This window comes from Camelus bactrianus, chromosome 35 (genome assembly GCF_048773025.1).
Source record: "Camelus bactrianus isolate YW-2024 breed Bactrian camel chromosome 35, ASM4877302v1, whole genome shotgun sequence".
In the NCBI taxonomy this organism is placed as follows: Eukaryota; Metazoa; Chordata; class Mammalia; order Artiodactyla; family Camelidae; genus Camelus; species Camelus bactrianus.
In genome coordinates this window covers 25,703,786-25,730,743 of record NC_133573.1, presented here as the reverse complement: position 1 = coordinate 25,730,743, position 26,958 = coordinate 25,703,786, and the positions used below count along the sequence as shown (strand labels likewise).

The 26,958-nt window shown below is 45.8% G+C and overlaps 1 protein-coding gene and 1 pseudogene across 6 annotated transcripts in view; one reads left to right on the top strand and one right to left on the bottom strand.

Moving 5' to 3' along the window:
- Nucleotides 1–26,958, bottom strand: part of CELF2 (CUGBP Elav-like family member 2) — a 471,642-nt gene that overhangs the window by 200,336 nt on the left and 244,348 nt on the right. The gene's annotated exons all lie outside the window — the stretch shown is intronic.
- On the top strand, nucleotides 8,381–11,264 carry LOC105074646 (LIM/homeobox protein Lhx2-like; annotated as a pseudogene).

The following is a 26,958-nucleotide window of genomic DNA, read 5'->3' as shown; positions in this document are numbered from 1 at the left end:
GGCTGACTCCACCACCCTATTCCCAGCGCAAATTTAACTAATGAGAAAAGCCCACTGAATGTTATCATCCCCTTTCCTCCACCGTCTGATACATCTCTCTATTCCCTTAACAGCCAATTAGTGCGAGCATAGAGGAGAATGAATCCTGCGGTAGACAGCGCCCCAACTCCCCACACACCACCTCGTGATGATGATAATTGTTTTAATAGTAATGATGATCCTGATGACGGACGGTATTCTCACTGAATTTCAAACACCTAAAAAAGGCCATTTTGACAGTGAGCGAAACCGAACCCTCAGTTTCCTCCTGGAAACATTTCAAGAAACATCAAGTGCTCCTATTACCTTGTCAAGAATCACCATGGCCTTTAGGTTAAAAGGCAAGTTAAAACCACCTATATTTTAAAATAAGAAGGTATTGATTTACTGAGCAATTGAAAATTGCATTTCCCCATTCAGCCACTTTCCAAATACGGGTAGTGAGAAAGGCAAGCGTTTTCAGAGTCGGAGCACAGGCTTCAGTTATGGAAACACACGTGCGGAAATGCAATGTCTTTACTTACTGTGACTCACTTGTGAAACTACCTTGTATCGTGATTTCATTTTCACTTGCCTTGTTTTTGTCCATAAGTCACTTTTGTTGCCCGAACTTCGCTTGCCTCCCAGATGCTGACATGAGAATCGATTATCACCACCGCTTTCCCCCCAGTAAATACTGTTGTCTGTAGTTCTTGCCACTTGAATTCTTTCTCCTGAAATAAACATAAAGGCATCTCCCTGGCTGTCCACCACATCTACTTCTTCCTTTGCTGCTAAAAAATAATAAAGTAACAAAAAAGCAATAAATATTGCTCATTTGGAAACCCTCACGTCCATAACCAGTTGAAAGACTGATGAACCAACAGGAGCTTCAGACTAACAGCTTCAGTCCTAATTTAGACATGTGTGTGGATACAATTAGAGACACACACATATGTACGTGTATTAGGTATGTGTACACACACACACACACACACTTCACAAGGGAGATCATCAGTTTGGACTCCTCTGTCCTCAACTCCTGCAGTCTCTTTCCCATATCAAAGGATCCATTATCTCAAATTCTGTCTGCATCTCTAGTTCATGAATTGATGCCTTCCATTTCCTGCAGTGCAGCTGAACTAAAAAGCTGACTATTCCCATGGCTGAGAAGAAGACTACCATGGAAGCACCTACAAAGCAAGATTTTCTCGAAACGATACTAGCGTCTCATAAAAATGTGGTTTGTAGAAGAGCATCAGCTCAGAAGCCACGTGGACACAGGGCATTTCTAAAATTGTGAATTTGTTTTCCAAGTATATTTAAAGGGGCAAATATGGAGGTGGTCCCTTCAAAAGCCAAAAATGGATCCAAGAAGTAAACAGGGAAGCAGAGTTTTATCAAAGCTCTTCTGGTGCAGCCCCCAAATTCTTAGCCTGTTTGCTTTACAAAAACCAAGCTTATCACATAGGTAACACTGACTCTTCTTGTCCGAGAACAGGTCTCTCCTATCCCCAATATCTGATTATTATCAGTCCACCAAATTTATAAGATGCAAACTCTACTGCTTTATATGAGACCTCTCTTTCTAAAATGTTTTGCTGTCCGAGGTCTCGATTTGCTCCCAAGTTGCTTGCGGAAACACACAGAGTTGCAACGTATCTACCATCAACTCAGGGCGTTTTGCCTGAGCCACAGACGCAGCCCAGGAAGAGCCATTCAGGTGACACTGGTCCTCTGTCACCTGTCACCCCTATGACATCAGGTGAGTGAAAGGGAGAAGGCTTTCACACCAGACAGACAAGCATTTAGAATCCTCTCTAACCCATAAGCCAAGAACAGCTTTCCATTTAAAGGAGAATAAATCTCCTTTATAATTGAAAATAGCTTTCCTTTACAACTATGTTAGGCTAGGCTTTGCTGGGAAGAAAAAAAAATTCTTGGTTTATGAGGCAGATTTCACTGAATGAGGATCAAAGGAAAACTAAGCTGCTGCTGCTCCTGACTCAGTCTTCCCCATGCGGACGAATGTGCAGCATTTACAGAAGCGCTGGTACCTTCTGTGGCTACTGTCTTTTCAGCTATCACAAGACGACCGACTTAGCAGTTGGGGAAGGTGTTCAATGGTTCTGCTTGGCCATTTTGCCCATCTTTGACACGGATATTTAGGAAGGAAACACAACACCTAGCAGAAAGATGAAGATGGCTATTAGGAAGCCCAGAAGATTTCTGAGCCCCCAGGGGGGAAAATCATTCGATTAATAAATGCTGCATATTATTTCATCAAAGGATTTCAAATCACTTCCAAATGACAGTTCCCGGTTCAGAAGCTGACAACGTGGCGGAAATGTTCGGCGGCAGGGAGGGGAGGGGAGAGGCCGAGCCCGTCACCTGCCAAGCTGCCAGCCCCGCTCCCAACACCTCGTGCTGCACATCCCTGTGATTGTGCAGCTCTGCACCCAGGGTCTCAGGACAGCGTGCGGTGCTGCACTGCATTCGCAGGGCCTCTGCCCTGTCTGTGGGGGTCCAGGCGTCCGGGCGCTTGGGGCTTACACAGCAAGGTGGTTACGGTCAGCCTGATGGATCCTGGACGCCAGTAGGAACAGCGCTAGATGGTCTCTCCCTACAGCCGCTTGACTCTGATGTTCTACGAGCAGCGGCCCCTGGTTCACGCACTGCTGAGAATGGCCATGACCTTGGAGAACATCGTAAAGGTCACACCAGCTACCTCACTGCCTTCCTCCCTTGCGAACAGCAAACCAAGTCACCAGGCCTCCTTCTTCCCTCTGATTCTCAGCTTCGGGATACGGCCTCTGATTCCAGTTCTTCTGTCTCTATTTCATGAAGCCACTTTTTTTAATACATCTAGCAGCGTTGAGACCCAACAAAGCAATAGTGCAGGCACCTAAGCAAGGTCTGTCCCAGACTTAGGAAAAAGGGGGAAACATGCGAGAGGCTGAACGGCTTCTTAACATTCTTTCTGTTTCATGACATTTTTTTCTGTTCCACCCAAAGAAAGTGAGGGAAAGAAAAAGAGAGGATTTCACATGGAGAAACATCTCCTTGTAAGGCATCTAAGGACACAATGCATCCAGGAAGGAAGGATAGTCAGATTAATTTTTCTGAGCCATATATCAAAATACAAAGCTCTGAAAGGCCATGCCTGTCACCACTGCTCTCCGGCCTATGGTCATCCCCAGCTGCTTCCTAGACTGGCACCAAAAAGTTCCCTTTTTGCAGCAAAAGGAAGGGAGGGAAGAGAAAAGGAAAGGAAATTATAAAACATCTTCACCCCGCAGTTCAGGGTAATAACCAGCCTATATAGCAAAACTGCTGGTCACTTAACGAGGTCACCTGAAACCCACAAATCTGTGTCAGGTAGGAATAGAAACTGAGGCTGGAAACTAACCTGCTTTGCCCTAGGAGAGGGAGGCGGCAGCCTGGCCTAATTCAGAGAACAGTGGGGCAGCACTGGAGGAAACCTGCTCACAGCCCGGCACCTGCCACCTGCATGGGACTCCGAGTACTCTGACCCCTCAATTTCAGAATCTTCATTGTAAAAACGAGAGCGTGAAGGAGATTATACATAAAGGGCCTTTCAGCTTTAAAATTTCAGATGGAAACTCCACATCCGCTCCCCAGATGTGTGAGGTGCTGGGGTTGCCAGTACCTAAGAGGCCCAAATTCGTTGTTGTTCTAGAACCAGAAGCAGGGTCCTAACACAGTTCCGTGGATATGTGGTGATGTGTTACATGCTGGAGGTAGCAACACAAATTGGGGGGGGGGGTGTAGATGGATTATTTAGGGCATGTGTTGTAAAAATAGCTTACCATAGAGAGAAAATGTTGGATCAATACAACCATACAAACAAAACAAATGCCCAAAACTTCCCCTGCAAAGGCTGTAAAGGTCTAGAGATGAAGTAAAGCCAAGAAGTGAACAGAAACCACAACTGGAAAATATCTGATAGCTTGAGATGAGGGAAGATTTCTTAACCGTGGTTTTTTTTTTTAAACTCATAAAGGGATACACTGATGGTCCTGCCTGCAACAAAGGGTACCACAGACAAAACTGACAGAAGTTATCTGCTGTCTCTAAAAGTGAACAAAAGATGAGCATCCAGACCACACAAGAGATCAACAAGAAGAAGGAAACCCAACAGAAAAATGTGCGTTGAACATGAATAGGCAATTTGAAGAAGGAAAAATCCAAATGGCTAGGACGTATACAAAGAGAAGTCTGATCTCATGAGGAATGGGAGAAAAACAAGTTAAAATGACACTGATGCAGCTCCCAGATCAGAGCCAGAAAGTCACATGGAGCCACGTGGAGATGCAGGGTAACAGCAAGGCTCATGCATGGCTTTTGGGAGGAGGAGCTGGGTCCATCATTCTGGAGAACGATCTTCTGCATTTGGTGAAATGAAGTGTGCTCTTGCCCCACAATCCCCTCAAAATAACCCACAGAAACACGCCCACCAAGCACCCTTACAGGACATGCACGCTTATCAGAACAGAATTCGGAACATCTGGGAATTGGAGGCAGGTAAGGGTGACTTGCCAGTGGAATGAATAAATAAAACATAGAAGGTTTATAAGATGGTATATACCACGTAGCAGCCAGAGGCGAGGAATGAGATACACACCTAGCAGCATAAGCAGCTCTAAAAGCATCACAGACTGAAAGAAAAAAAAGGAGAGGGCCTGGAATCTATTCCCAGATTGACATTTATTATAAAATTCATTCACACAAATACATATTTTTCAAGGACACATATACATCTAAAGAAATGTTGAATGCATTACAGCGGTGACCTCTGAAGGGGAGGCGAATGGGGATGAGGGCCAAGCGGGCAAACAGAGTGAAAGGAGAGGGTCCTTGAATGATCTGATGATGATGGTGATGTGTCATGACGGCAGCGAGTGATGCTCTGAACCACCTCTGGGCACCTGAATGGGAGGAACGGCAGCTGAGAGTTCTCTTGCTTCTTTGGAAAAGTGGAGTGTGGCCAGGATCAAGGGTTAAGAAACCAAAACACCAGGCTAACAGACTTCTAAAAGAGGACACACGAAAGAAGTGGGATATACTACCTTCTAGAAACATATGTCTGGTTAAAATATAGTGTGACATTCAATCCTTAAGTATTTAGGAAGTACTCGAGACTGTGGGAAGTTGCAGAGTCAAGTAAAATTAGCCTTGCTCTGGAGATGGTGAGGTCCCAACAGCCTCCGACAGGCTGGCTGCCTGGGCTCACAGAGTCACACTCACAGCTGCGAAGGTGGCTACTGGGGGGTCAGAGAAGATGCCTAGAAGCTCAGAAGCGTGTGTGTGTGTGTGTGTGTGTGTGTGTATCTGTTTATCCGAAATCCACTTTCCTTGTCCGGGGAGTACCCTGATGACCTGGATTACTTTCCCTGAGGGTAAACAATGGATAAAGTGAAAAGTCTGTTCTCGAGAACACAGGTCACAAGCTGGTGGACCACAGGTCTACTCCAGCTTAGACGATGGTACTGAATTAGCTGTCAGTACTTAGGTTTTTGCAATGTAGATTTTTTAAAAAATATATCTGAAGATTCTAAAGTTTAGTCATTCGACAAAGGATTACGGTAAGTTTAGAGCACATGGCAAAAGATGAGCAAATAAGTTAGAAATACTAGAAGAATAAGCTCTTTAAAAATTACTTTCCTCCCAATGTAAGGACTTGTGTAACCTGACGTACTTCATGGCATTTTGAACACAGCATCACCTAAAGAGCGGTCAGAATCAGTGGTCAGATCACTGCTGCATACCGCATGCTAAGAGCATGGTGGGGGGGTCAGGCTGCATTTCTTTATGTAAATATTTCTCATTCTTTGCTGAATAAAAGCAGACTGTCCAACTATAAACAGCACAACCTGAATTTCTCACATTTCAGGAGAGGATAAATTTAGGACTTATTAAATTTTGCTCCTCCCAATTTGAAAATATCTGATCATTTTAGCCTTCTAATCCCAATAACGATATCACATCTTAGAATTCTGAGTTTTTATTTTAATCTTTTGAGACTTTCAAACTACACTCATATGTGAATTAACCTACTTGCTATCTATTCACTATTTATTGGACGTCTATTAAGGACCCATTATTGAAACACACAATCTTGAAGGAACGACAAACATCACCACCACCGCGATACATAAAGACATACGGGAATGGTTATTAATTTAACGTGCCAACTGCCTTCTATCATTTATCTCAGGTGATTATGATGGCCCTTTGAGAATGGTACTGCTATGACCTCATCCTACAGATGAGGAAAGTGAGGTTCACAGAGGTCACATAACGTGAGCTTCATACTTAATTCAAGGTGAAATCAGGTTTCAAGCTTGAGTTTATCTCATTCAAAAGCCTGTGCTTTAAAAAACACAACAAACAAAAAACTAGGCTCTAAAGCCTCTTGTAAAGTTTTAATAAAAATACACCCAAAAATGCATTCACTATAAGCGTAGACAATGTCATGGGAGTAGAAAAAAAGGAAAAAATGAAAGTACAGGAAGCTGTCAGGGGGGCATGCCATCTGAACGGAATCTTGAGTGATGAAGAGGGGCTGGCCGTGACACGATGTGGATTCTTTCAAAGACCGATGGGTGGTTTTGTGTAGCCGGTGAAGAGTGCATAGACGTCGTTAACCAAGAGGTTGGAAAAGGGCGGGTTGGAGCTTCACCATCAGGTGCCCTTCCAACAGGGTAAGATATTGAAACTTCATCAGGTGGCAAAGGGGAAGCCCTGGAGAATTTTGAGTTGGGAGTCACAGGATGGGACCGGGTTTTGGGAAAGTCAGTGACTTCTGCTTCTGTAGAGGCAGAAAAGGGTGGTTGAAGCGATTTCTGCAGTCGTCCAAGGGAGAGATGGTCTGTCCGTGCAGGACAAAGACAAGGGCACTGATTTTCTTTGGATGTGTTTGGGTGGAAAGAACTGACAGGACTGAGGGAGGAGCGGCAGAGAGTGAAGAAGAAAAAGGAGTTAAGCATGAGTCTGATGCACTGTGTGGGTGAGTTTTATGAGACTTCTGGGGAGAAATCAATTTAGAGGGCAGTTCCATTCTATAGGGGATTTGGCTGCCTGAGGAATAGAGATTTCCAATAGAAAATGACTGGGATTCAAGAAAAAGTGGGGCTTGGGATAAAGATGGGGAAATATTGAGTATGGATGACACCTAAAGCCACAAGCCGGTTGAGGTGGGGACTGCAGTGACCACTGGGCTCAGAGTTTCAGGGACAAACAGGCCACGGCCCCACAAAAGTCATGGGCAACTGTCTGCTTCTGACGCTAGATGGGAAATCCGTGCGTTTCAAAATCTGAAGCTTCTTTAGTTATATAACAAGACTCATGGAGTAAGAGAAAGTTTAACTTGCCAAAACAAACAAACAAACAAAAAAACAATAGCCTGTGCCTTTGTTCTACCTTCAGTGAGGGCAAAACTTGTTGGGGAGAACAAAGTGACTTCAGGAACCGAGATTCGCTTAGATATTTAAAATTTTTTCTTCCCTCATACCCCAAAAAAGAACCAGTTAATGCCTTTTTATTCCAATTGATGACTTTAAAACTGGCATATTGGGGAAATTATCTTGCCATGTATTGAGGGTCTATTTTTGTCATGGATTGGAAAAGCTTTCGTCAACCACCATCGCTATTTTTGTGAACTTATTTCTGCTTCTGCAGTGGAATCGCTGGGTTGCAGTCTGATGGAATACTGAGTGTCAGGCTTGCAAACTCTGAAACTTGAATGCAGTAAGTAAAAGGGAGAGAGACCCTGTTCTCTCTGTTCCTCTGCTCAAGCCCAGAGTAGCTCTACCGACAGTCCTACCATGATAATTAGCTCTATAAACAGCCCTGCTGCTTCTGTGTGGAAGAAAAACCATTTTCAAAAATACATTTATTAAATCTGGACGATCCCTTTATTATGGGAGTTGGAGATTTTCTCCCAGCAAACTGCTATAAAAGCAGGATACCTCAGCAAAATGACATTTTCCTGTCATTATCCAAATTGTCAACAAAAGGAAAGATCATTATGATCCCATATAAGATAGAAAGAGTGGAGCAAATAAACTAGATACATTTCCCACAGGATGATATTAAAGGCAAATTATTCCAGGCAGGGGAGACATGCTTGGTATGTAGCAGTTGGCACTTTTTCTCGTGTGTCAGTGGTAAAAATACACACGTCAGCCAGTCAGAAAGAGTGAATCCTTGCTGTTTAGACGGCACAGCTGATTTTCTACCAAGCAGTTTAGATTACGAAGTTGCCAACATCGGACCAAGCCTGGGTCAGCGGAGAAAGCTATGTATTTTATTATCATGGCTGTCAATTTCCCTAACCTTGAAATGCTCTCCTGTCTTGGGTTCTGTGCCACCCACTGTTCTGGAAGGACTCCTCCGTCCTGTGCAGCTCATCTTCAGCTGATGAGTTGTTAACAACCTCATTCACATTCACGCCTGAGATCATTCCGACGCACACGCAGTCACAATCTGTATCTTGACCCCGGCTTTCCCTGTGCCGTCCAGATCTGTACATCCACTTTCCCACGTGTCATCTCCACTTGGATGTCTCAGGGCGTTGCAACTTGCACCTAAAACCTAATATTCCCGGTCCTTTCTTCCAAACCTGGTTCCTTCCCAATGACTAGCTCTCTAATTGGCGACCACAATCATTCATTCAAGTACACAAGAAAGCCATCACTCGTGCCTCTGTCTCTCATCCTCCATAGACAACCCTCACCCTCTACAACCCATCACAGCTTCCCACTGACGTCCCCTTCTAAATATCCCTCAAAGGTCCAATTAAAAGAAATGCAAGATTCAGAAACAAAATATTGTAGGAACAATCAAGTCTCACAATCTAACTAGATAGCATCATTGGTATTTAGTGGCCCAAGTGCCTTCTCTGCCTGGTATTTCAACATTTCGCCATCTACACCCTCCTGTGGATCTTGTTTCATTAAAAGAAACCTTCATTTCATAGAAAAGAAGAACACCAGAGGTGCCTCGGCGGGAGGCTTCCTGGCCTGCGGGGGCTCGGGGCCTGGAGCCTGGCCTGGGGGCGCAGCCGAGCTCGGGCGGGGCCGAGGCTGCGGTGGCGATGCACCGGGCCCGTTAGCGCAGGGAGCGCCAGGCAGCTGAGGTGGGGGGCAAGCCCTCCCACGGAAGAGCCGCGCCCCCGGCCCCGCCGGTCCCACCGTGATGCTGTTCCACAGTCTGTCGGGCCCCGAGGTGCACGGGGTCACCGACGAGATGGACCGCAGGGCCAAGAGCTAGACTCCCGCTACCAGCTCCGCCATCGACCGTGGCGACACGGAGACGATCATGCCGTCCATCAGCAGTGACCGCGCGGCGCTATGCGCCGGCTGCGGGGGCAAGATCTCAGACCAATGCTACCTGCTGGCGGTGGACAAGCAGTGGCACATGCGCTGCCTCAAGTGCGGTGAGTGCAAGCTCAACCTGCAGTCGGAGCTCAACTGTTTCAGCAAAGATGGAAGCATCTACTGCAAAGACGACTACCACAGGCGGTTCTCTGCGCAGCGCTGCGCCCGCTGCCACCTGGGCATCTCGGCCTCGGAGATGGCGATGCAACCTCGGGACTGGGTTTATCACCTCAACTGCTTCACGTGCACCACGTGTAACAAGATGCTGACCACAGGTGACCACTTCGGCATGAAGGACAGCCTGGTCTACTGCCGCTTGCACTTCGAGGAGCCGCTGCAGGGCGAGTACCCTGCGCGCTTCAACAACGCAGACGTGGCGGCTGCGGCGGCGCTGCCAAGAGCGCGGGGCTGGGCGCAGCCGGGGCCAACCCTCTGGGTCTTCCCTACTACAATGGCGAGGGCACAGTGCGGAGGCGGCCGAGGAAGCGCAAGGGCCCCGGCCCCGGGGCGGATCCGGCCGTCTACAGCGCTGCGCTGAGCTGCAGCGAGAACGACGCGGAGCCCCTGGCCCGCCACCAGCCGTATCCGAGCAGCCAGAAGACGAAGCGCATGCGCACCTCCTTCAAGCACCGCCAGCTTCGGACCATGAAGTCTTCCTTTGCCATTAACCACAACCCTGACGCCAAGGACTTGCAGCAGCTTGTGAAAAAGACGGGCCTCACCAAGAGGGTCCTCCAGGATTCTTGAGGCTGTGCTTCTTAATTGAGCCCACGTTGTATCAGGCCATCAAAAAGGTCTGGTTTCAGAACTCCCGGGCCAAGTTCAGGCGCAACCTCTTACGGCAGGAAAACACAGGCATGGACAAGGCGACGGAGGCGGTGCTGCAGACGGGGACGCCGTCAGGGCGGCCTCGGAGCTGCCCAACGCCTCGCTCAGCCCCTCCAGCACGCCCACCACCCTCACAGACGTGACGAGCCCCCACCCTGCCGACTGTGACATCCCTCTTCACTTCCGTGTGCCTGGCAACCTGGAGGGCCACGAGCCTGACAGCCCCTCGCAAACGCACGCAGCCTCTCACAAACCTTTTCTAATGACTCGGGGCCCCCAGCCCTTGCCCCCGCCCCACAGTTTCTTTAAAAAAGAAGTTATCTTTAGTTGAATTCCAAGTGTATTTTAAAATAGAGGCTTTGAGCAACTTACTAACCACATTTTAGGATCTCGCCCGGAAACTGAGGAAGAAAATAATTGCGCGCCCGTCGGACGCAGCGGTGTGGACTGAGGAATTACTTGGAAGATCTGTCTGCAACACAACATTTGTGTCTCTGTACAGTTTTGTGGACTGAGCGAGGAAAAACAACAAATAATTTAAGTTGGCTACAGCTTCTGTATTTTCAAAGACTGCCCCGTGCGTTAGGAATGCTGTTTTATCCCCGTACTTTGGATGACTTGTTCATTTTTCTCTGCCTCTTTTTCTCTCTGTATATGTATGACCAGAGCAAAAAAAAAAAAAAAAAAAGTTTGTTACTTTCAATAGTCCTAAAAAGAAAAAGGAAAAAAAATTAAAACTCCAGTGGTCGCTTTGCCGTTTTAGAATTTTAAGGTGGAAGTCTGTTCCAATATCAGAATTTGTAAAATCTAACCAGTAATAAAACCACTTACTGAAAAAAAACAAACAAACAAACAAAAAAAACCAAAACCAAAACCAAAACCAAGAAGAACACCAGACAGCTGGCATCTGAGACCTCAGACTGCCACCAACACAGAAGGGAAGGGAGATTTTCCTGCCTCCTTCCAGGCCCCTGATCGCTGGGTTTGAATGTTGTGTGCTAGCAACTTTTCCCCTGCTCCACAAATGTCTTGTATTCTAAAATGCTACAGACCTTCTGTCTGGGCAGGAAAACCCCTGCATGTGATTACGCTCATGGATTCAATGTTTAATTGGCGGTGGGGGTGGGGAGAATGGAAGGTGGACTTGAGTGTCAACTTTTCCTGCCCGTGTAAGAATGACTTCTGCTGACTTCTGCAAGTTCCGTTCTCCTCGACAGTATAATCCACCTCTGTTTATTAGGATCTCATATCTGGTTCCACACGAAGAAAGCTCCATGTCACTCAGGAATTATGTGTTGATGTCTTATGAATGGGAAAAAAAGAGTTTCTACAATTAGTATCACCCTCAGTTGACAGTCCACAGCACCCACTTTTCGACCCTGGGCAGCTCTCCACTGTAAATATAAATTGTGTGTTTAAAAAAGGTAGGGACAGAGTGTTCCAATAATAGGAGTAACTGTGATCCATAATCAGTTCAGAATTCTAGCACTGAAAATGGTGGCAACCTCCCACTTAGAAGAAAGACTGTCATTTACACAGCAGTGAAGAGAAATAAGATATTCCACAAAGAAAAGCCAAATATATAGGGGTAATAACACAGCATTGGGTTGAGCTGAGAAAGAATTTAACCTGATCACAAGTAACAGTGACTATGAAATTTCAGTAAGATTTAATGGAGTGCATTGGTTTTAACTCTACCACTGGCACCCAAAAGTAGAAACAGAAGGAAATCTGGAAGCCTCTGTTCATGGGCTGGTCATCTTTCTTAATGTTTCTAAACATATTTGCCTGAGACAGAAACCTAGTAAAAAGCCAATGAACAGAAGAAAAAAATCGACCCTAAGATAATTTTAAATAAGAAATAAAATCTGGAGGGAAGCCATGTCAGAATTGATTGAAAAAGAGATATTTCTCCTTCAAAAACATTATTAAAAAATACGAATGTTTTTGTGACTTATTGCCAAGTGCATTTTATGAGCTCTCTGCTACTCAGCGGTCCCGGACTGTACAAGGTGATGGGCGGGGTTGCTTATTTTTACTGAAATGCAGAACGGCCCAGCTGTGGACAGCTGCTTAGACCGGGCACATTCATTTCCTCACCAAGTCACATCGCATGTCTCTCTCAGTTTTCCCGATTGTTCCTTCTGACCAACTTGCGTACCTGCAGGTCCCACGAGATGGGATGGCTTATGGTGAAGAGCTGTCACCCTGTCCCCAGGAGGACGGTCCTGATTCTCTGGCCAAACTTTCACCAGAAGCCCTCCCTGTGTTTCACACAGTACAACACTATTTAAAATTCAGTCCTTTTTCGGCGTCTTAAACAAAACACAATTTTCCATATCCTCTCCCCGGACTGGACTCAAACTGAGCAGATGGAGGAAGTGTGGGGAACCTGTCTGCTCTCACCTCGGCCACCTGTCCAGGGAGCAGCCCTGCCCACTGAGAGCCCAGCCTCCATCGAATCAGCTGCCCGTCAGTCCCAAGGAACTAACCACTGACAAGAAGATGGAGGCCCCCACCCGCAGAAAAGAAGGGTCCAGTCAGTGACTCTAAGTGAGCTCTTCCGTATTTTCACAGAGAAAATGAACTCATTATACACATTTGTGCCTATCATGAATTATTTGTCTCAAATAACCAAAAACAGATGCGAGAGCCCAGTGTAAGTCTCCTTCCTAAAGGGACGGTTGATGCTCTCAGGGTGTGGCAACTCCTTTTCCATCCTCTCCCTTATCTTTTGCTTTCTCTCTTCTCTCCTGAGGTCCCCCTTCCTCTGTAATTCCTTTTTCAAGACCTGCTACTTCGTTTCTCTGCAGGACTCTGGAGCTTGAGCTGCTGTCCAACTCGCGCTGAGCTGGGGCGAGTGGGGCAGGGCAGCTGGGACAGTCAGCCGTGTCCCTCTACGCATGGAGGTTGGACACGGCAGTCAACAGCTCTCAGCGGAACTAGAGCCAAGAGCAGGCTGGACCCTGTCCCTTCACATCAAGAAAAGATGATGCTCCGAAAGCCTGCCTCCATCCTCAGCAAAGGATGCCCCGCTCACTGGCTTCTTCATCCCAGCCCTCCAGAGTGGCCCATTCAATAAAAAATCGAGGCATGTGACATACACTCCACCCTTCAAAAAGGACGAAACTCCAAACCTGCACGAACTCTCAGGCTTTCTTTGAATAATGATCCTGAGTTTTCTGGTCAGCACTTACGGGTGCTGTGTTCACCATCATGACCTCACAGCCTCTGGCGAGTGTTCACTCGAACTGAAGCCCAGTCACTGGAGGGCAACACCCAGCTTTAGGGGACTTACTGTGTTCGAATCTCCTGTGGTTGGTGGCAGGATGGGTGATACCCCAGGAGGTCAGAAGAGACTCACCAGTGGTTAATCTGGGAAGGGCCCATGGTCGGCGATTACGGTAGAAGAGTTTATCAGTTGATCAGAGAGAGACCCACTCTTAGGGGTGTCCCTAGTGGATGGATAGTATTAGCAAACTCCAGCGAAACTCAGGTCCCCAGCAGGACCCCAAAAACAAGAATGGAAAAACAGGACATCCTTCATGTGGGCACCTGGTCACAATGAACACAGGTAGAGACAGACTTCAGAACTGAGGCAGAAGGTCCAAGACGGTCAGTAAGGGTGACTTGAGACCTCGCTACTGACTCAGAGCACTGGACTCCTTCCAATCTCCTGGTCCCGTGGGGTTCAGAGTAGAGGGGAACTTACGATGGTGGGAGTCAAGAGTTTCCAGGTAAAGGAAAAGAAAAAGAAGCAGGTCATTTTGTTGTGTATTTTAATTTTCCCAGACCAGATTTCCATCTTCCACTCCCCCTGCTCTGAAATTTACTTTAAAACCTTCTGACGTTTCTTCATCTGTATCAAGATTAGACAAAGCACTTGAAAAGCCAAAGGAACTTCTTAATGGGCAGTGAGTCACAAAGATGACATATAAACCTGTTTTAAAAACAAGTTTTCTTATATTGACAATTATTCAATGAAATAATTCTCTTTGTGCTCTCCATTTGCATAGAGATACCCACAGATACATCATGAAAATGCCTGGAAAGTCAGCCCATCTTTTGTCAGGATATTTATAGAAAATACTACAAATCACTAAATTGCACCAGAGAGAGAGAGAAACAGGGAAATTGCCAAGTTAAAACAGGATCAGGAGAATTTTGTGAGGAACAACAAATATTCCTCAGACCACCTTTTTTTGGAACCAGCAATCAAAATCCTCATTTCACTGTTGGCTTTAAATTCCAGTAAACGGGAGTGCGGTGGAAGTCACACATTACTATTACTAAAGAAATTCAAGGAGAGGAAGGATTTGCTTAGTAATAAGCTTGTTTCAGACCTCTTCAGATTAAGGTCAAGTCTAAAAGTCTCACTGGTTTCCAGTTTATTTAGATTAGGGCTGTAGCAATTTGAAAGCCACCTCCACCACCCTGGGCTCAGAAGGAAAAAGGGGGGGTAGATTCCACAGGACCCAAGTGAGCGGGCGACCTGTGACTTCCTCATTGACAAGAGATGCTTAGAACTGCCGGCATCTGAAGTTGTTTTTTAAATCACTTTTGGCCTACTTCTTTGAAAAGGGGTCCCAGAGGGAAAAGCTTTGCTACCCTCGTTTGGTCAGTCCTCCAAACCTCGGCTGCCTTCAATGAGCACGTGAAACAGACGTGAGAGAGGCAGCAGGCAGCATTGTTCCTCTTCAACGGGTAGCTGCTTTTATTTTCCATTTTAGTTAAGATGCTTAATTTGTTTTTAGTGATTTACTCTTCTTTGTAATTAGATGTAGCGATTAGCAAGCATCTTTTCTTTGGCAAGGCAGTTTTCCTTCGACAGAAATGAGCTTAAGTCAACATTACGGGGCCGCTCCTAAGTACAAGGATTTGCAAAGGGGAAAAACAACCAGCCAGACTCCCTCTCTGGAGCTTCAGGGATGCAAATTAGAGGTGAGACGAAGAAAGAAGTAATTAGTAGGAGGGAGGCCCCCAAATGGATATTTTAGATGCAGAATCCATTCATAACCCAGCCCTTCTCAAGAGAGCTGTTCTGATAGATTACCTGGCGGAGATGCATTGCTGACGTGTCGTTGCTCAGAGCTAGGAGTAAATGTATCTCCGCTGCTTTTGGTGCAGATGCCTCGTGGATAAACACAAGTCAATATGAGGCTACTGATTTGTCTGTAAAATCAGATCTGATACCAGTACAAAGGCAAGAGGGGATAAAATGGGCTATTTATATCCCAGAGTGTGAGGCAGGTTGTCCAGACACACTTAAGACAATACCTAATATGGCAAAAATGCTAAAGCACATCGTGAGGACCAAGGAAGTGCCTTTTTTAAAAAATTGTTTTATCCTGCAAATCAGTGAAAATAACGCATCCTTTTTCACAAGAGAATTTCACAAGGGGTTTCATCGCTTTCTTCCAGATTCTAAGTGCTGGTCTCAGATTTTGTACGGATTTCATTTCAAAGTGTCTCCTGTCATTGTGACGGATGCTTAAAGCCCCGCTTTTCCTGCTGGGAAGTACCACACGGTGGCCTCTGTCACTCTCCTTCTCTGGTCTCCAAGCAAAAATTCCAGCTCTACCTCTTTCAAGTTGAAAGGCAATAAGGCCTTTCCCCAAGCCGAGAGGCTGTTTCTAAGTGACAACTCCTTGTCACAGTCAAAATGTGAGCAAGACAAGGAGGTTTACATGCCTCTGGTAAACCTCAGTGGCCCCGACCCTCTGCAAGTCATGGATTGAAACGTCCCTCGACTGCATCTTGGTTACAGGTGAACCATCACAAGCGGATGGAGAAAAACAGGTGAAGCCTGGAAAGCTGGAACAGAGGCATCACCCATCACAGATGGCGTCTCTGATGGTGCAGGGAGATTTCAATCCAAGTGACACATTCTAGAATCATACCACAGACAACCAGAGAGTTGGCTGCTTCCAAAAAAAAAAAAATTCTCATTTGAATTGAGTGACAAACTTCAGTTAGTAAGTCTGCATGGGCGAGCAGCCCTGTACACAGGCGCATACGTCTCTTAGGATAGAGACCCTCCAAGGGTTCCAACAACAAGCACAGGCAGAAACTCCATGTTGCAACCCCCCTGCACCAAGGGTGAGAGGGCCGCGCTGCATCAGGGCTGGGGCCGACTGATGCGGAATTAAAAAGAAAAACAGAAACTGAACATCAATACAACTGGAAAGGCTAAATGACTGATAGGAATAATAAATCCCTTCCAAGATCAACAGCAAATCGAATCCAGTCATTACTCCAGCCCCAAATATCAAAATGTAATTATACTGTTTCCACACATCATTATTTGTCATTTTGGGAAAAGAGAACGGACACAGTAATTAATGTCCAAAATGATACTCAATTAAAACAAGTGCAGTGTTTCCTTCAAGGTTTGGCACTAGAATTCCCGCCAGCGCCCCCTACTCCAGGAGTGGAGACCAACTAGTCTCACATCTGTTTATCTGATGTTTAAGGTTTCTCTGCCAGGGACTGAGTCTTCCCAGCGAAGACGCAGAAACCAAATGACAGACACTGGCACCGACTCACTGCAGGCAGCCCCTCTCTCAGGGCTCCAAACGCTCCCTTTTTTACCTTCAAAAATAAATCCGCAGATGTACTTAACACGGAGATGGGGCTCTTGCTTTCCCTGGGATTTTTCGTCCTTCCAGAGAACGTTTTCAGGAAAAGGCTAGTTGCTATGGAAGCTTTATTGTCGCCTACTTGGCTCTTAGAAGGCTGGAAAACATTCAACCAGCTCGAGTCCCTTGATCTGCTAAACATCCCCAAACGCATTACAATAAACATGAGGAAGAGACAGACAAGGTGATGTCAAAAAACCAATGCGGCTCTTTGCCTGTAAGCAGACCACATGGCTTAGGAACCAGACGCCCACAGCCACGGCTGATTCTGACACACTTTTTCTTACACGGCTACTCTTACAAATGATGGCATTTTAGAAGAGGAACACAGAATCTCAGGTTTCTAAAATAACATGTGGTTTTTGTCACTGTCAGGTCCTTAGCATAAAGTGAACATTCTGGAATTCAATTCCATTAGGCTGCTAGGTCTCCAGCGAGCGCATCTGCCCTAAAGACACATTTTCACAAACACGAGGACACGGACAGCACTGGAATCCGCCAAAAGCAGTTCTCCAAACTGGTCTGAACACATGCAAGGGCCTCCAAGCTACCACTCGGACGTCCAGTGCCTGAGAACCCACGTGGACTGTCACGTGGTCGGTAGGCTCTCAGCTAACACCATTAGCAGAAATGAACTGTAACCAACTGTAAGTGACTACTAATTGCCCATGACAACGATGGAAAACACTGACGCAACCTCAGAAGAGTTCGTTTAGTCTGAGTGGTAGAGACAGAGTCTGAGGCGATCAGAATTCCATCACAAGTTGCCCTTATTAATCAGCCATTCCGAGGTTCTGGCTGTAAAGCAGTGATCAAGAAATGAGTGGTAAGCTGTGATCACACCTACAACGTGGGCCCCATGGACTGAGCTGATTGGCTATACAGTTGTGGGGATTAAAAAAAAAAAAAGGGACCAGATAATATAAGCAAAAAAAAAGTTGTTCCCTCGGAAATTCAAAATTGCTCGATTGTCTTGTGTACGTAGATTATTATTCATACCAAGTTTGTTGAAAAGTTTGCCCGACATATCAGAGTAGTTACACTGTGACACCCAATTTCATGACATCACTTAGTGGTTCGCTAAAATCAGACAGCTGGGGTACGTGCTAGGGCTGTCGGTTTGATTCTGTAACATCTTTGATACTCTTCTTCCTCCTTTATTTCCCTCTTTCCTCCCCAAGCCAAGTCTGCATTTACTTTAAAAGTGGAAATAAATTAAAATTGATACCAGCCTAAATTCCACAGTACCTTTTGTGAGGCCAGAGAAACCAAGAGGTTCAAACAAAGGTTGGCTGTCAGGACTTTTCAGACCAAGCTCCAATCCTGGGAATAGCCCGCTGGCATCTGCACATTGACTACATTTCCCAACACCAACCTCCTGCCGTCTGAGAAGCACCCTCTGAAGAGCCAATAGGCCAAGTGTCCCACGAAATGACTGACGGGAGCATTAACTCCATACCGTGGATGCATAAATAAATAAATAAATAAATAAATAAATAAATAAATAAATAAATAAATAAATAAATAAATAAATAAGAGAGAGAAGACAATTACACGTGACTGTGTCATCTTGCACTAACTGGCATGCTAATTCCCTGACAGAACAGAAAATTAAGGCTGATGCCAATCAGGGAGCACAGTCTCCTGTTACACACAAGGAAGGACACACAATCACACTGGGCAGCATCGAAAATGCCAGGAAATGCACCTCCCCTTTAACTGAGACGTGCAGAGCCAAGCGAGGCTGCAAATTCAGAGGTGGCTGCAAAACAAGATACGTGGGTCCCACTCGCGTGCGTGCAGAGGGGCCTTCGTTCATCTGTGCAGTTGAGTGTTCATCTGTCCAAGATGACACGGCCTGAAATCAGGGGGCAAAAGGCTGAAGCTGTACCCGCAAGACCCTCTGGCAAGACCCCCGACTCTGTTTTGGGCATCCTGACTGCTCTCAGAGAGGGAGCTGAAGGTTGTATTACATTTCTTAAAATGTTTTGAAAAGTTGAGGAAAGAGACTTGAAAATTGTGCAGTTAACAAAAATGACCTAAAATCGAAGACACGGTGCTGGGTGGTAGGTAATACAGCTCATTCTTCCATCGTCGTCCTGGGGCACTGGCCTGTCCAAGGGTTATTCTGTTTTCTAGAGAATACTCGTGTCTGAGTTTTGCTATTATTTGATTGGGAGTCCCAGACTGCTTTCAAGGTTTATGTCCAGTTGAAAAGAGGACCTGAAGGTGATGGCTTAATTGCTGTCTAGGAAATTAATCAGTTCAATATACAATCGAGAAATTTTTCATCTAATATTCTTTTCCAAATGTCTATCAATACCCAGGTCCTCAAATGCTCTTAAAACCTGCGTTGCCACCTGGCAGGTATCCTCACTGATGAAACAAATCAATCTTTGACCTGCATTCATTCTATACTGGATGGAGGGTTTCATTTTTAGCTTGGGCAAAGTCTTGACTGTGGTAAACTCACTTTAAGTCCTTCGGGAGAATTCTATTGTGTACCTTTCTCCATTTTTCTAGGGGTTCAATTTTTCCACAGGATAAACTACAAAGTGAGATCAGAAACTGCTTGCTCAGTGGTGGGGGGCCTATTTTGGGGGTTTTCCTCCATATTTGGTTGAACCTTTCCTCTTACTACTCCCCAGTCAGCAGAGGACATGCTCATTTGACTGTAGAAAGCTGCATCGGAGTATTTCCTTGCAAGGATGGTTTACATCCCTTAAAAAGGCAGGAGTGGCATTCAGAGAAAAGGCAGTGCACACTCATTTTCTCGGAGGGGCCGTCTCACATGTCCATGGCCTCGTTTCTTCTGGGTCCTGGGCATGTGGGTCAGTATTCTCTCAAGGCCGAAAGAGGCTGATTAACTTCTGGAAAGGAGGCCATGTTTCCCTGGAAAGACTTCATTCGTCTGCTGAAGAGTTCCTCACGGACCATGGCCTTCCCCACCATCTCCTAAGAGAAGTGATTTCATGCCCTCAGTGCACTGACTGTGCGGAACCTTGTTCAAAGGATGCCACCTGAATCTGGTGTGTGTGTGTGTGGGGGGGGGCGGACAGCAGCTGTCCTAAAGTCCTGTTATTTGGGGAAGCCAGCGGGACAAAATGTAGCACCAAACCTTCATGCTGTGGGCTTACAGCTCTATAGCTCTCTCCTTGAAATCGTCCTATTTGAAAGGTTCCAGGTTTCAGAAGGTAACGTCAATCGCTGATACTTACAAGTCCACCCGTGACCTTACACGTGTCACCCAAGGGTTGTAAAACTGAGAATGATGTTGCCGGTGACAATTTCATCTTCTTCAAAAACATGACCACACTGCAGGAAATTCAGGTGACAGAAGAAAACAGAGGACCTCATTCTTCTAACAAAACCACCACTGGTGTTTTGATCTATTTTCAGCCTGTCATTTTTTTTTTAAAGCTTTTTACATGCATATGATGTTTCACTTAGACTATCAATTTCTTGTCTACACGTTGGTGACAGTCAAGTCTAACCTTCATAAAATTTGATGTGAAATTCTACTGGATCATGTATACCCTCTCCAAACAATGGCGAATAGAAAACAGTCCATAAATATTAGCCATTTTCCCCTAATTACTATTCTAACTTTAGATGGCTATAAAACACTGGATCCAGTGGAGATGCTCTGATTTCTTTAGTTCTTCCATGATGGCTGGATATTTATGTTGCTCCTAATTTTTCACAACCATACATGAGGCTATCACATCATTACCTACAGTCCTAAAATACTAATCAATCTTGTGGTGTTCTCTCAGAGGATTCTGTGAAAATGTCTGAATATGTAACCTATGTTATTTCTTCTTTAACTGTTAAATACTAGGAAAAAATACAGAAATGGATTTGATTTTTTTAATTGGGAGGAGGAGGAAGATTAAAAAAAGGACTATCATGGATTGGACGTGATTTACTCTGTATTACTCTGTATTCTCCAAAAATCATGAATGATAATTCTCTCAGTCAGGAAAGAAAATGCTGTTTTTTTTCCCTATATGTGTGTGTATATATATATATTTAAATCTTCACTTTGACTTGCCCGGTCTCTGAACTAAGCCCTTTGCCCCTTTTCCCCTCCTTCATCAGTTTTAATGCTCCACAGGCCACTTTTTTTTTTTAAACTGAAGTAGAGTCAGTTTACAATGCTGTTAATTTCTGGTGTACAGCATAGAGATTCAGTTATATATATATATATCCTTTTCATATTCTTTTTCACTATAGGCTATTACAAGATACTGAATACAGTTCCCTGTGCTCTACAGTAGGACCTTGTTGTTTGTCTAATTTACATCCAGTGGTTATTAGTATCTGCAAATTCCGAACCCCCATTTTATTCCCCCACCTCCCCGCTTTCCCCTAAGTTTTCTTCTATGTTTGTGAGGCTGTTTCTGTTTTGCAAATAAAGTCACTGGCCTCATTTGTCCCCAGGGTGGCTGCAGTCATCATCCCTGCCCCACCTGTTCTTCTTCAGGGTCACCAGGCCCTCTCCGCCCACCAGGAGCCCCATCCTCTTCCCTTGAATCTGGACTGGCCTTGATGAGTTCCCTGGCGCCAACAGCCGTGGCAGAAGTGGCAGTGTGTGGCTTCTGAGGCAAGGCTGCAGAAGCCCGAGCAGCTCTGGCCTGGCGGTCCTGGAATGCTTCCCTCCACAGAAGCGCCCTCTCCCTCTCTGAACACCCAGCAGCCACGTCAACGAGCGTGGAGAGGCCAGGTACGTGCTTCAGCCTCTGGCTCATTCTGGCTCCTGAGTAATCCCATCCCACATGTCAGAAGACAAGGAGTCTCCCCTGGACCACACTCGGGCCAGGCTCCCCGGAGCCCCTTCTCGACTAAGCCTTAGCCAGGCTGATAGATGAACAAACTCTACCGAGTGCTTATAACAGCTCAAGGCCACATCCCTGGGGGGAGGTGAGGGTCCTCCTATCACTTTAAAGGTCCATCAGAGAAAGCTCAGGGCAGCCCAAAGAATTTGCTGTCTGTTCCAGCCAACACCCAGAGACAGGATCTCTCTGTGGAATCCTAGCCTCGTGAGAGGGTAGGAGCCTTAAAAGGGTCACTGAGCAAACCCAGATGGGTTTCACATGGCCCTAAACCCTCCTTCCTGCTCTTTGTAGCCTTCAAATCCCTGATTCTACCAAGCGCCCACTCACCACCCCCGCCTTCCCACACCCTCCCTTGCTAACACCCAGGGACCTCTGTACAAATCTGACTTGAGTTCAGTTCATGCTGGGCTCTTTCCTATTGCAATAGTCAGCCTGTCACTGATTATCCTGTCCTGACCACTGTGACCCGTGTCCAGAGTTGTTCATCTTGACACAGACATGTAAGTGAAGAGGCTACAGATGAGTTCTGTCTCAGCCCATGGAGTCACTGCTGGTCACTTGAATCTTTTGAGGCCCCAGAAACTGTGGAGCAGAGACAAGCCATCATCGCTCCACCCTGTCCAGACCCCTGACCCACAGATTCCACAGTGATGTGGTTGTTTTATGCCACGAAGTCTGGGATCAGTTGATATGCAGCAGTAGGTAACCGATATACGCAACAAAACAACCAGTTCTGCCAGGCTCCCCGCGACCCAGGGCGTGTATCTTCCCGGCTTCTCCAGTGACACAGCTGAGACACCTGACCGTGCTCAGAGTCAAGGTGAGCAGCAGTCTGCATACGGCTGTGCTTCCAGGCTCTCCCTTCTCTAATCAATTCTGCATATTGCTGGATTACTACTAATCCTTTTAAACCTCAGGTCTAACCATGTCTCTCCCCTGCTACAAACCCTTTAACAGAGCTCCAATGTCTCCGGAGAAAAATCCAAGCTCATTAGCCCAGCATGCCAAGTCCTCTCTGATCTGACCTAAATTTACACTCCCTGCCTGCTCCACTCCTACCGGGTTCATCACTCTTCTCTTGAGATACCCCAGTTTTCCCACAGCTCTGTCTTGCTCACACTCACTCTGCCTCAAGTGTCTTTTCCTCTGGGGGGGGCGTAGTGATGCCTCCTTTAATGCAGAGCCCTGCCTCCCCCCACCGTCCTCAGACCGAGTTACCACCTTCACCCGACACCCCTCAACCTCTTCTTGTACGGATGTCTGTTCCTGCATCTTGTCTCCTCTACGGGACTGTCTCAGTCGTTAGGAGCACAGGCCACGTCTCGGACCTCCCTCTGTCCCCAGTGCCTAATACATGACCTTGAATATCTAGTTCTTCTGTCAACAGCAACTGTTATGAGAAAGACAGGCTCTGCTGGCAGAACAAAGTTGGCTCATCTGGCCTGGACATTCTTTTGCCTGAACATTTAATAAATGCAAATAAAGTTGAAGGCCACGGGAATGACCACCATTCCTCCCTGGGAGGTTCTGGGACAGCAGAACCACTTTACTTTGGGTAAAAAGAGAAGTTGAGAGGGAAATTTTAAGGTGCCTCGAGGAGAGGTCTGTACAAGCACAGACCTTGGCAGGTGCGATCTGGTATCTAGTTGGTTTAAAATCAGTGAGGTGGGAGCCTGCTTGTGGTGTGTTGTGGTGGTATGTCAATTATTCCCACTGACTGAATAATACGGAGTTAAAGCCCATCGTAAATATGAGGCACCTCATTCCAGGCCCTGCTGAAATGCACTGGCATTTTGATAACAAAATGATGGACAGGTGCGGCTTGGCGTTATATGATAATCAAGCCATTTTCCACGTCAGCCGCAATGCCTTCAGACACGCATAATTTAGGAGGGGGAGTTAATTTCCCTCACCTGGGTAATGTGAGTTAGCACTCTTCCCAGCACTCAGTTAGATACATGTTTTTGGCCCTGGCAAAAGAGCTGGGAGTTTTTAGGTTTAAGATAATCGGGCATCACGTGTTCACAAACCATTACTATCTGTGCACTATCCAAAACTGGAGGAAATTCGTCTTTCATCGCCCGCACACCCTTCTAGTGCTATTCAGTGGTCTGCTGGCTGGTATCTGAAAAGCATTCCTGTGGTAATCCACACAGCCTGTAAATGTAAAGGAATTCACCAAACTCAGCAAAAATCCTGAACTTCAAATGTCAGCTTCACAGATACAAGATATCAACCCCGTGCTTTCAATTTTTTTCCTGGGTATTCTTCACAAACTCCTTCTAGAGCCTGGAACTGCCCAATTCTCTTGTCTCCTGTGGCCGGATGTCTCTCAAACCCACCTTATCGGGACACAGTGACACACGAGCCAGCCAGCAACACAAGAAAATCCAACACACCTAATTCTCTACAAAAACCCAATCCTCGAGGATCCAACTTCAGTTGCTCCCCCATTGCCTCCCGGCCCTTTAAGAAGGCAGAAAGCACCTTTCCTTGGACTGTGCAGAAATACATTTTTAAATGAAATTTTATTTTGGTCTCGCCATGCAGGAAGCTATTACCCATCCGTTGTCTTTATGTGCGTGATTAGGAATAATAGCTGATTTGTGAAGTTATCTGTTACGGGAAATAATCAAGATTAATGAGCCCTGTGGTGCTTGCTGAATGCCTCGGGAGATTTATTGCTCAGGCTGTGCGCTTCTCTTGTTGTGTTGTTGGTGCTGTCAGGAGTTTTTTCACACATACAAATGGAGACATGGATTAATTGAGCAAGAGGAGAAAAGCTCTTTCTGTGTTCTCAAATACCGGGGACGGCTGGGTCCCACCCTCTTCCAATGATACCCTTCTGTTTTATACGGTGATGTTGGAGTCTAGTCCGCATCCTGCTTTAGACCCAGGTACGGAGCGTGTAGTTCTCATCCTTGATGGCACATGGACTGTCCACTTAAGAGTCCTGTCCCAAAGTCAAGACTTAGCTTAGATGGAGAGAAAGGGTGCTGTTGCTGCAAATGCTGTGGGAGCTTCCATCACTTACTCAAGCGGGAAGATGCAGCTTTCTCCTTGGTGAAACTGCCCTACAGCTGCCGGGCTGCTGTAGACGGCAGGGCCAATGCCGCGGTGCAGATATACCTTTGTTCTGAGTGTCTGGACTGATGCAGGACAGTTCGGTACCCTATGCCTCTGGAAATGGTACAGCGATGTGGGATCCAAATGAAAACTTGGGCAGTTTATTGCCTCTACTGTACCAACTGTGTAGTCAGTGTGGAATTACAGAGACTGCTTCTTGACACAGGGCAGACGGGAGGCAGGGACAAATAGCTCCCAGGGACCACATCCCCTTTAGGGGAAGCAGACTGAGGTGCTGAGTAAGGTCAAAGGTGTCTGAATCTGAACCCCCCAGCTCTGCAATGTGCACCAACCCCCCTCCCCCAGTCCCGCCGCCATATATAAACTCTTTGCACCTCCATGTTCCATCTGTAAACTGGGGAAGAGAACAGGACCAGTATCACAAGGTGGTTGCGATGTGTTAAATGGATTCATACATGAATCAGTGCTTGGGAGAACTTCATGAATGTTACCTATTGTTATTATGTCTAAGTAACAATTTGTCAGTTGAAATGTACTTGAAATCTCTTGATCCCTGGTACTCTGACAAACTGGTTCAAACCTGTAAGTTCCCAACTTTTTTTTTCCTCCCAAAAGGCAGAATGAGGCTGTAACAGATGAATCCCTTTTCAGGAGTTAAAAGGTCTGGCTTCCAGATCCAGGTCTGTCACTCACTGACCAACGGTAGGAATGTTGGTCAAAACACTATCTTTGGGTCTAGTTTTCCTATGGATAAAATGCAGAATTGGAAAATGATCTCGAATGTCTTCAGTGACGGTATCACATAAACCTTAGGTCACACTTGTTCTTTTTGTTAACTTAGGGGGAGAAAGCACTGGGAGTGAATACAGAAATCAGTGCAATGACTGGGACACTGTGCTGTACACCAGAAATTGGCACACTGTAATTGACAACACTTCCATTAAAAAAAATTTAAAAAGAAGAATTTGCAATTTTAAAAAATGCAATAAACCTGAAATTTTACATGAATACAAGGAAACCCTAACAAAGGTACCTTGGAATATTCAGACAATTGCTGTGTTACCAACTAATAAAGTCACAGGACATTTATTTGCAGAAATTTTATGGAGTCAAAGCCTCTAAAAACACACTTGGCAAAATACAGGAATAGCAAAACGTCCCAATAGGATACTTTTAATGTGCTCAGGCTTGCATTTCCATAATGATATTAGGAGGATCATTGGGTTTATTTAAAAGCATATATACTGATGACCTTAGCAGTTAGACGATAATGGCCTTTTTGTTGAAGGGGTTTATACTCTCTAGACCATAATTTTCATATTCTCTTGGCAGAACTTACAAAATAGTATTTTTTCCCTTTTATCTTCTTCCCAGAGACTGGTTAATTAATTATCAGGTAGAGCCTGAGATTTCTATACCAAGAGCAAATTGGCTAGATTTTTAAGGAATATATTGACTTCCCATTTAAAAGCAGACATTACTGCTTGTGAACTCTGCCACTTGTCAGTTCAAGAGGGTGATTTCTTCATTTCTCCCTCCCAACCCTACCCCTGACTCTGCCTATTAATATACTATCTTTTTTGCACCCGTGTTGGATTCCAAGACCTCATCTTTAACTTTCCCAAATGACATGCATTTCTTCCTTCTCAGCACCCCAAAGCCTTCCACACTTGTCACGTAGCATCCTCTGCACCACATTCCTTCATGCAGCCCAGTAAGACCCTAAACATAGGGACTGTCTCCAACCCACATGAGAATCCTATGACTGTGTACTCTTCCATCTGTCCAACAAGATCAAAAACACAAGGTCTCTGTCTTAACGTTGGTTTCCACCACAGTTCCTGGCACATACCACCTGCAAAGCTGCAGCTCAAAATACGTTGTAGAATTAAATAAATTCACTTCCTGGGGTTACATCCAACTAGGGAACAAGAAAGCAGGTTCTTCCAGATCCCTCCCTCTCCTGGAGGGAAATGAATTATCCAAGTGGTTGTTTCTTTTTCTTTGCCGAAAAATTACTTGTGAGGACCAGTAACAACGAGCCTGGACTGGATCTTCACAGTGGGCTGGTACGTGCTCTGAAGCCCCGATGCTGGGGTTCAGCCCACTGGGAGAGTTTAAATAGAGACCAAAGTAGCCTGTGTTTGG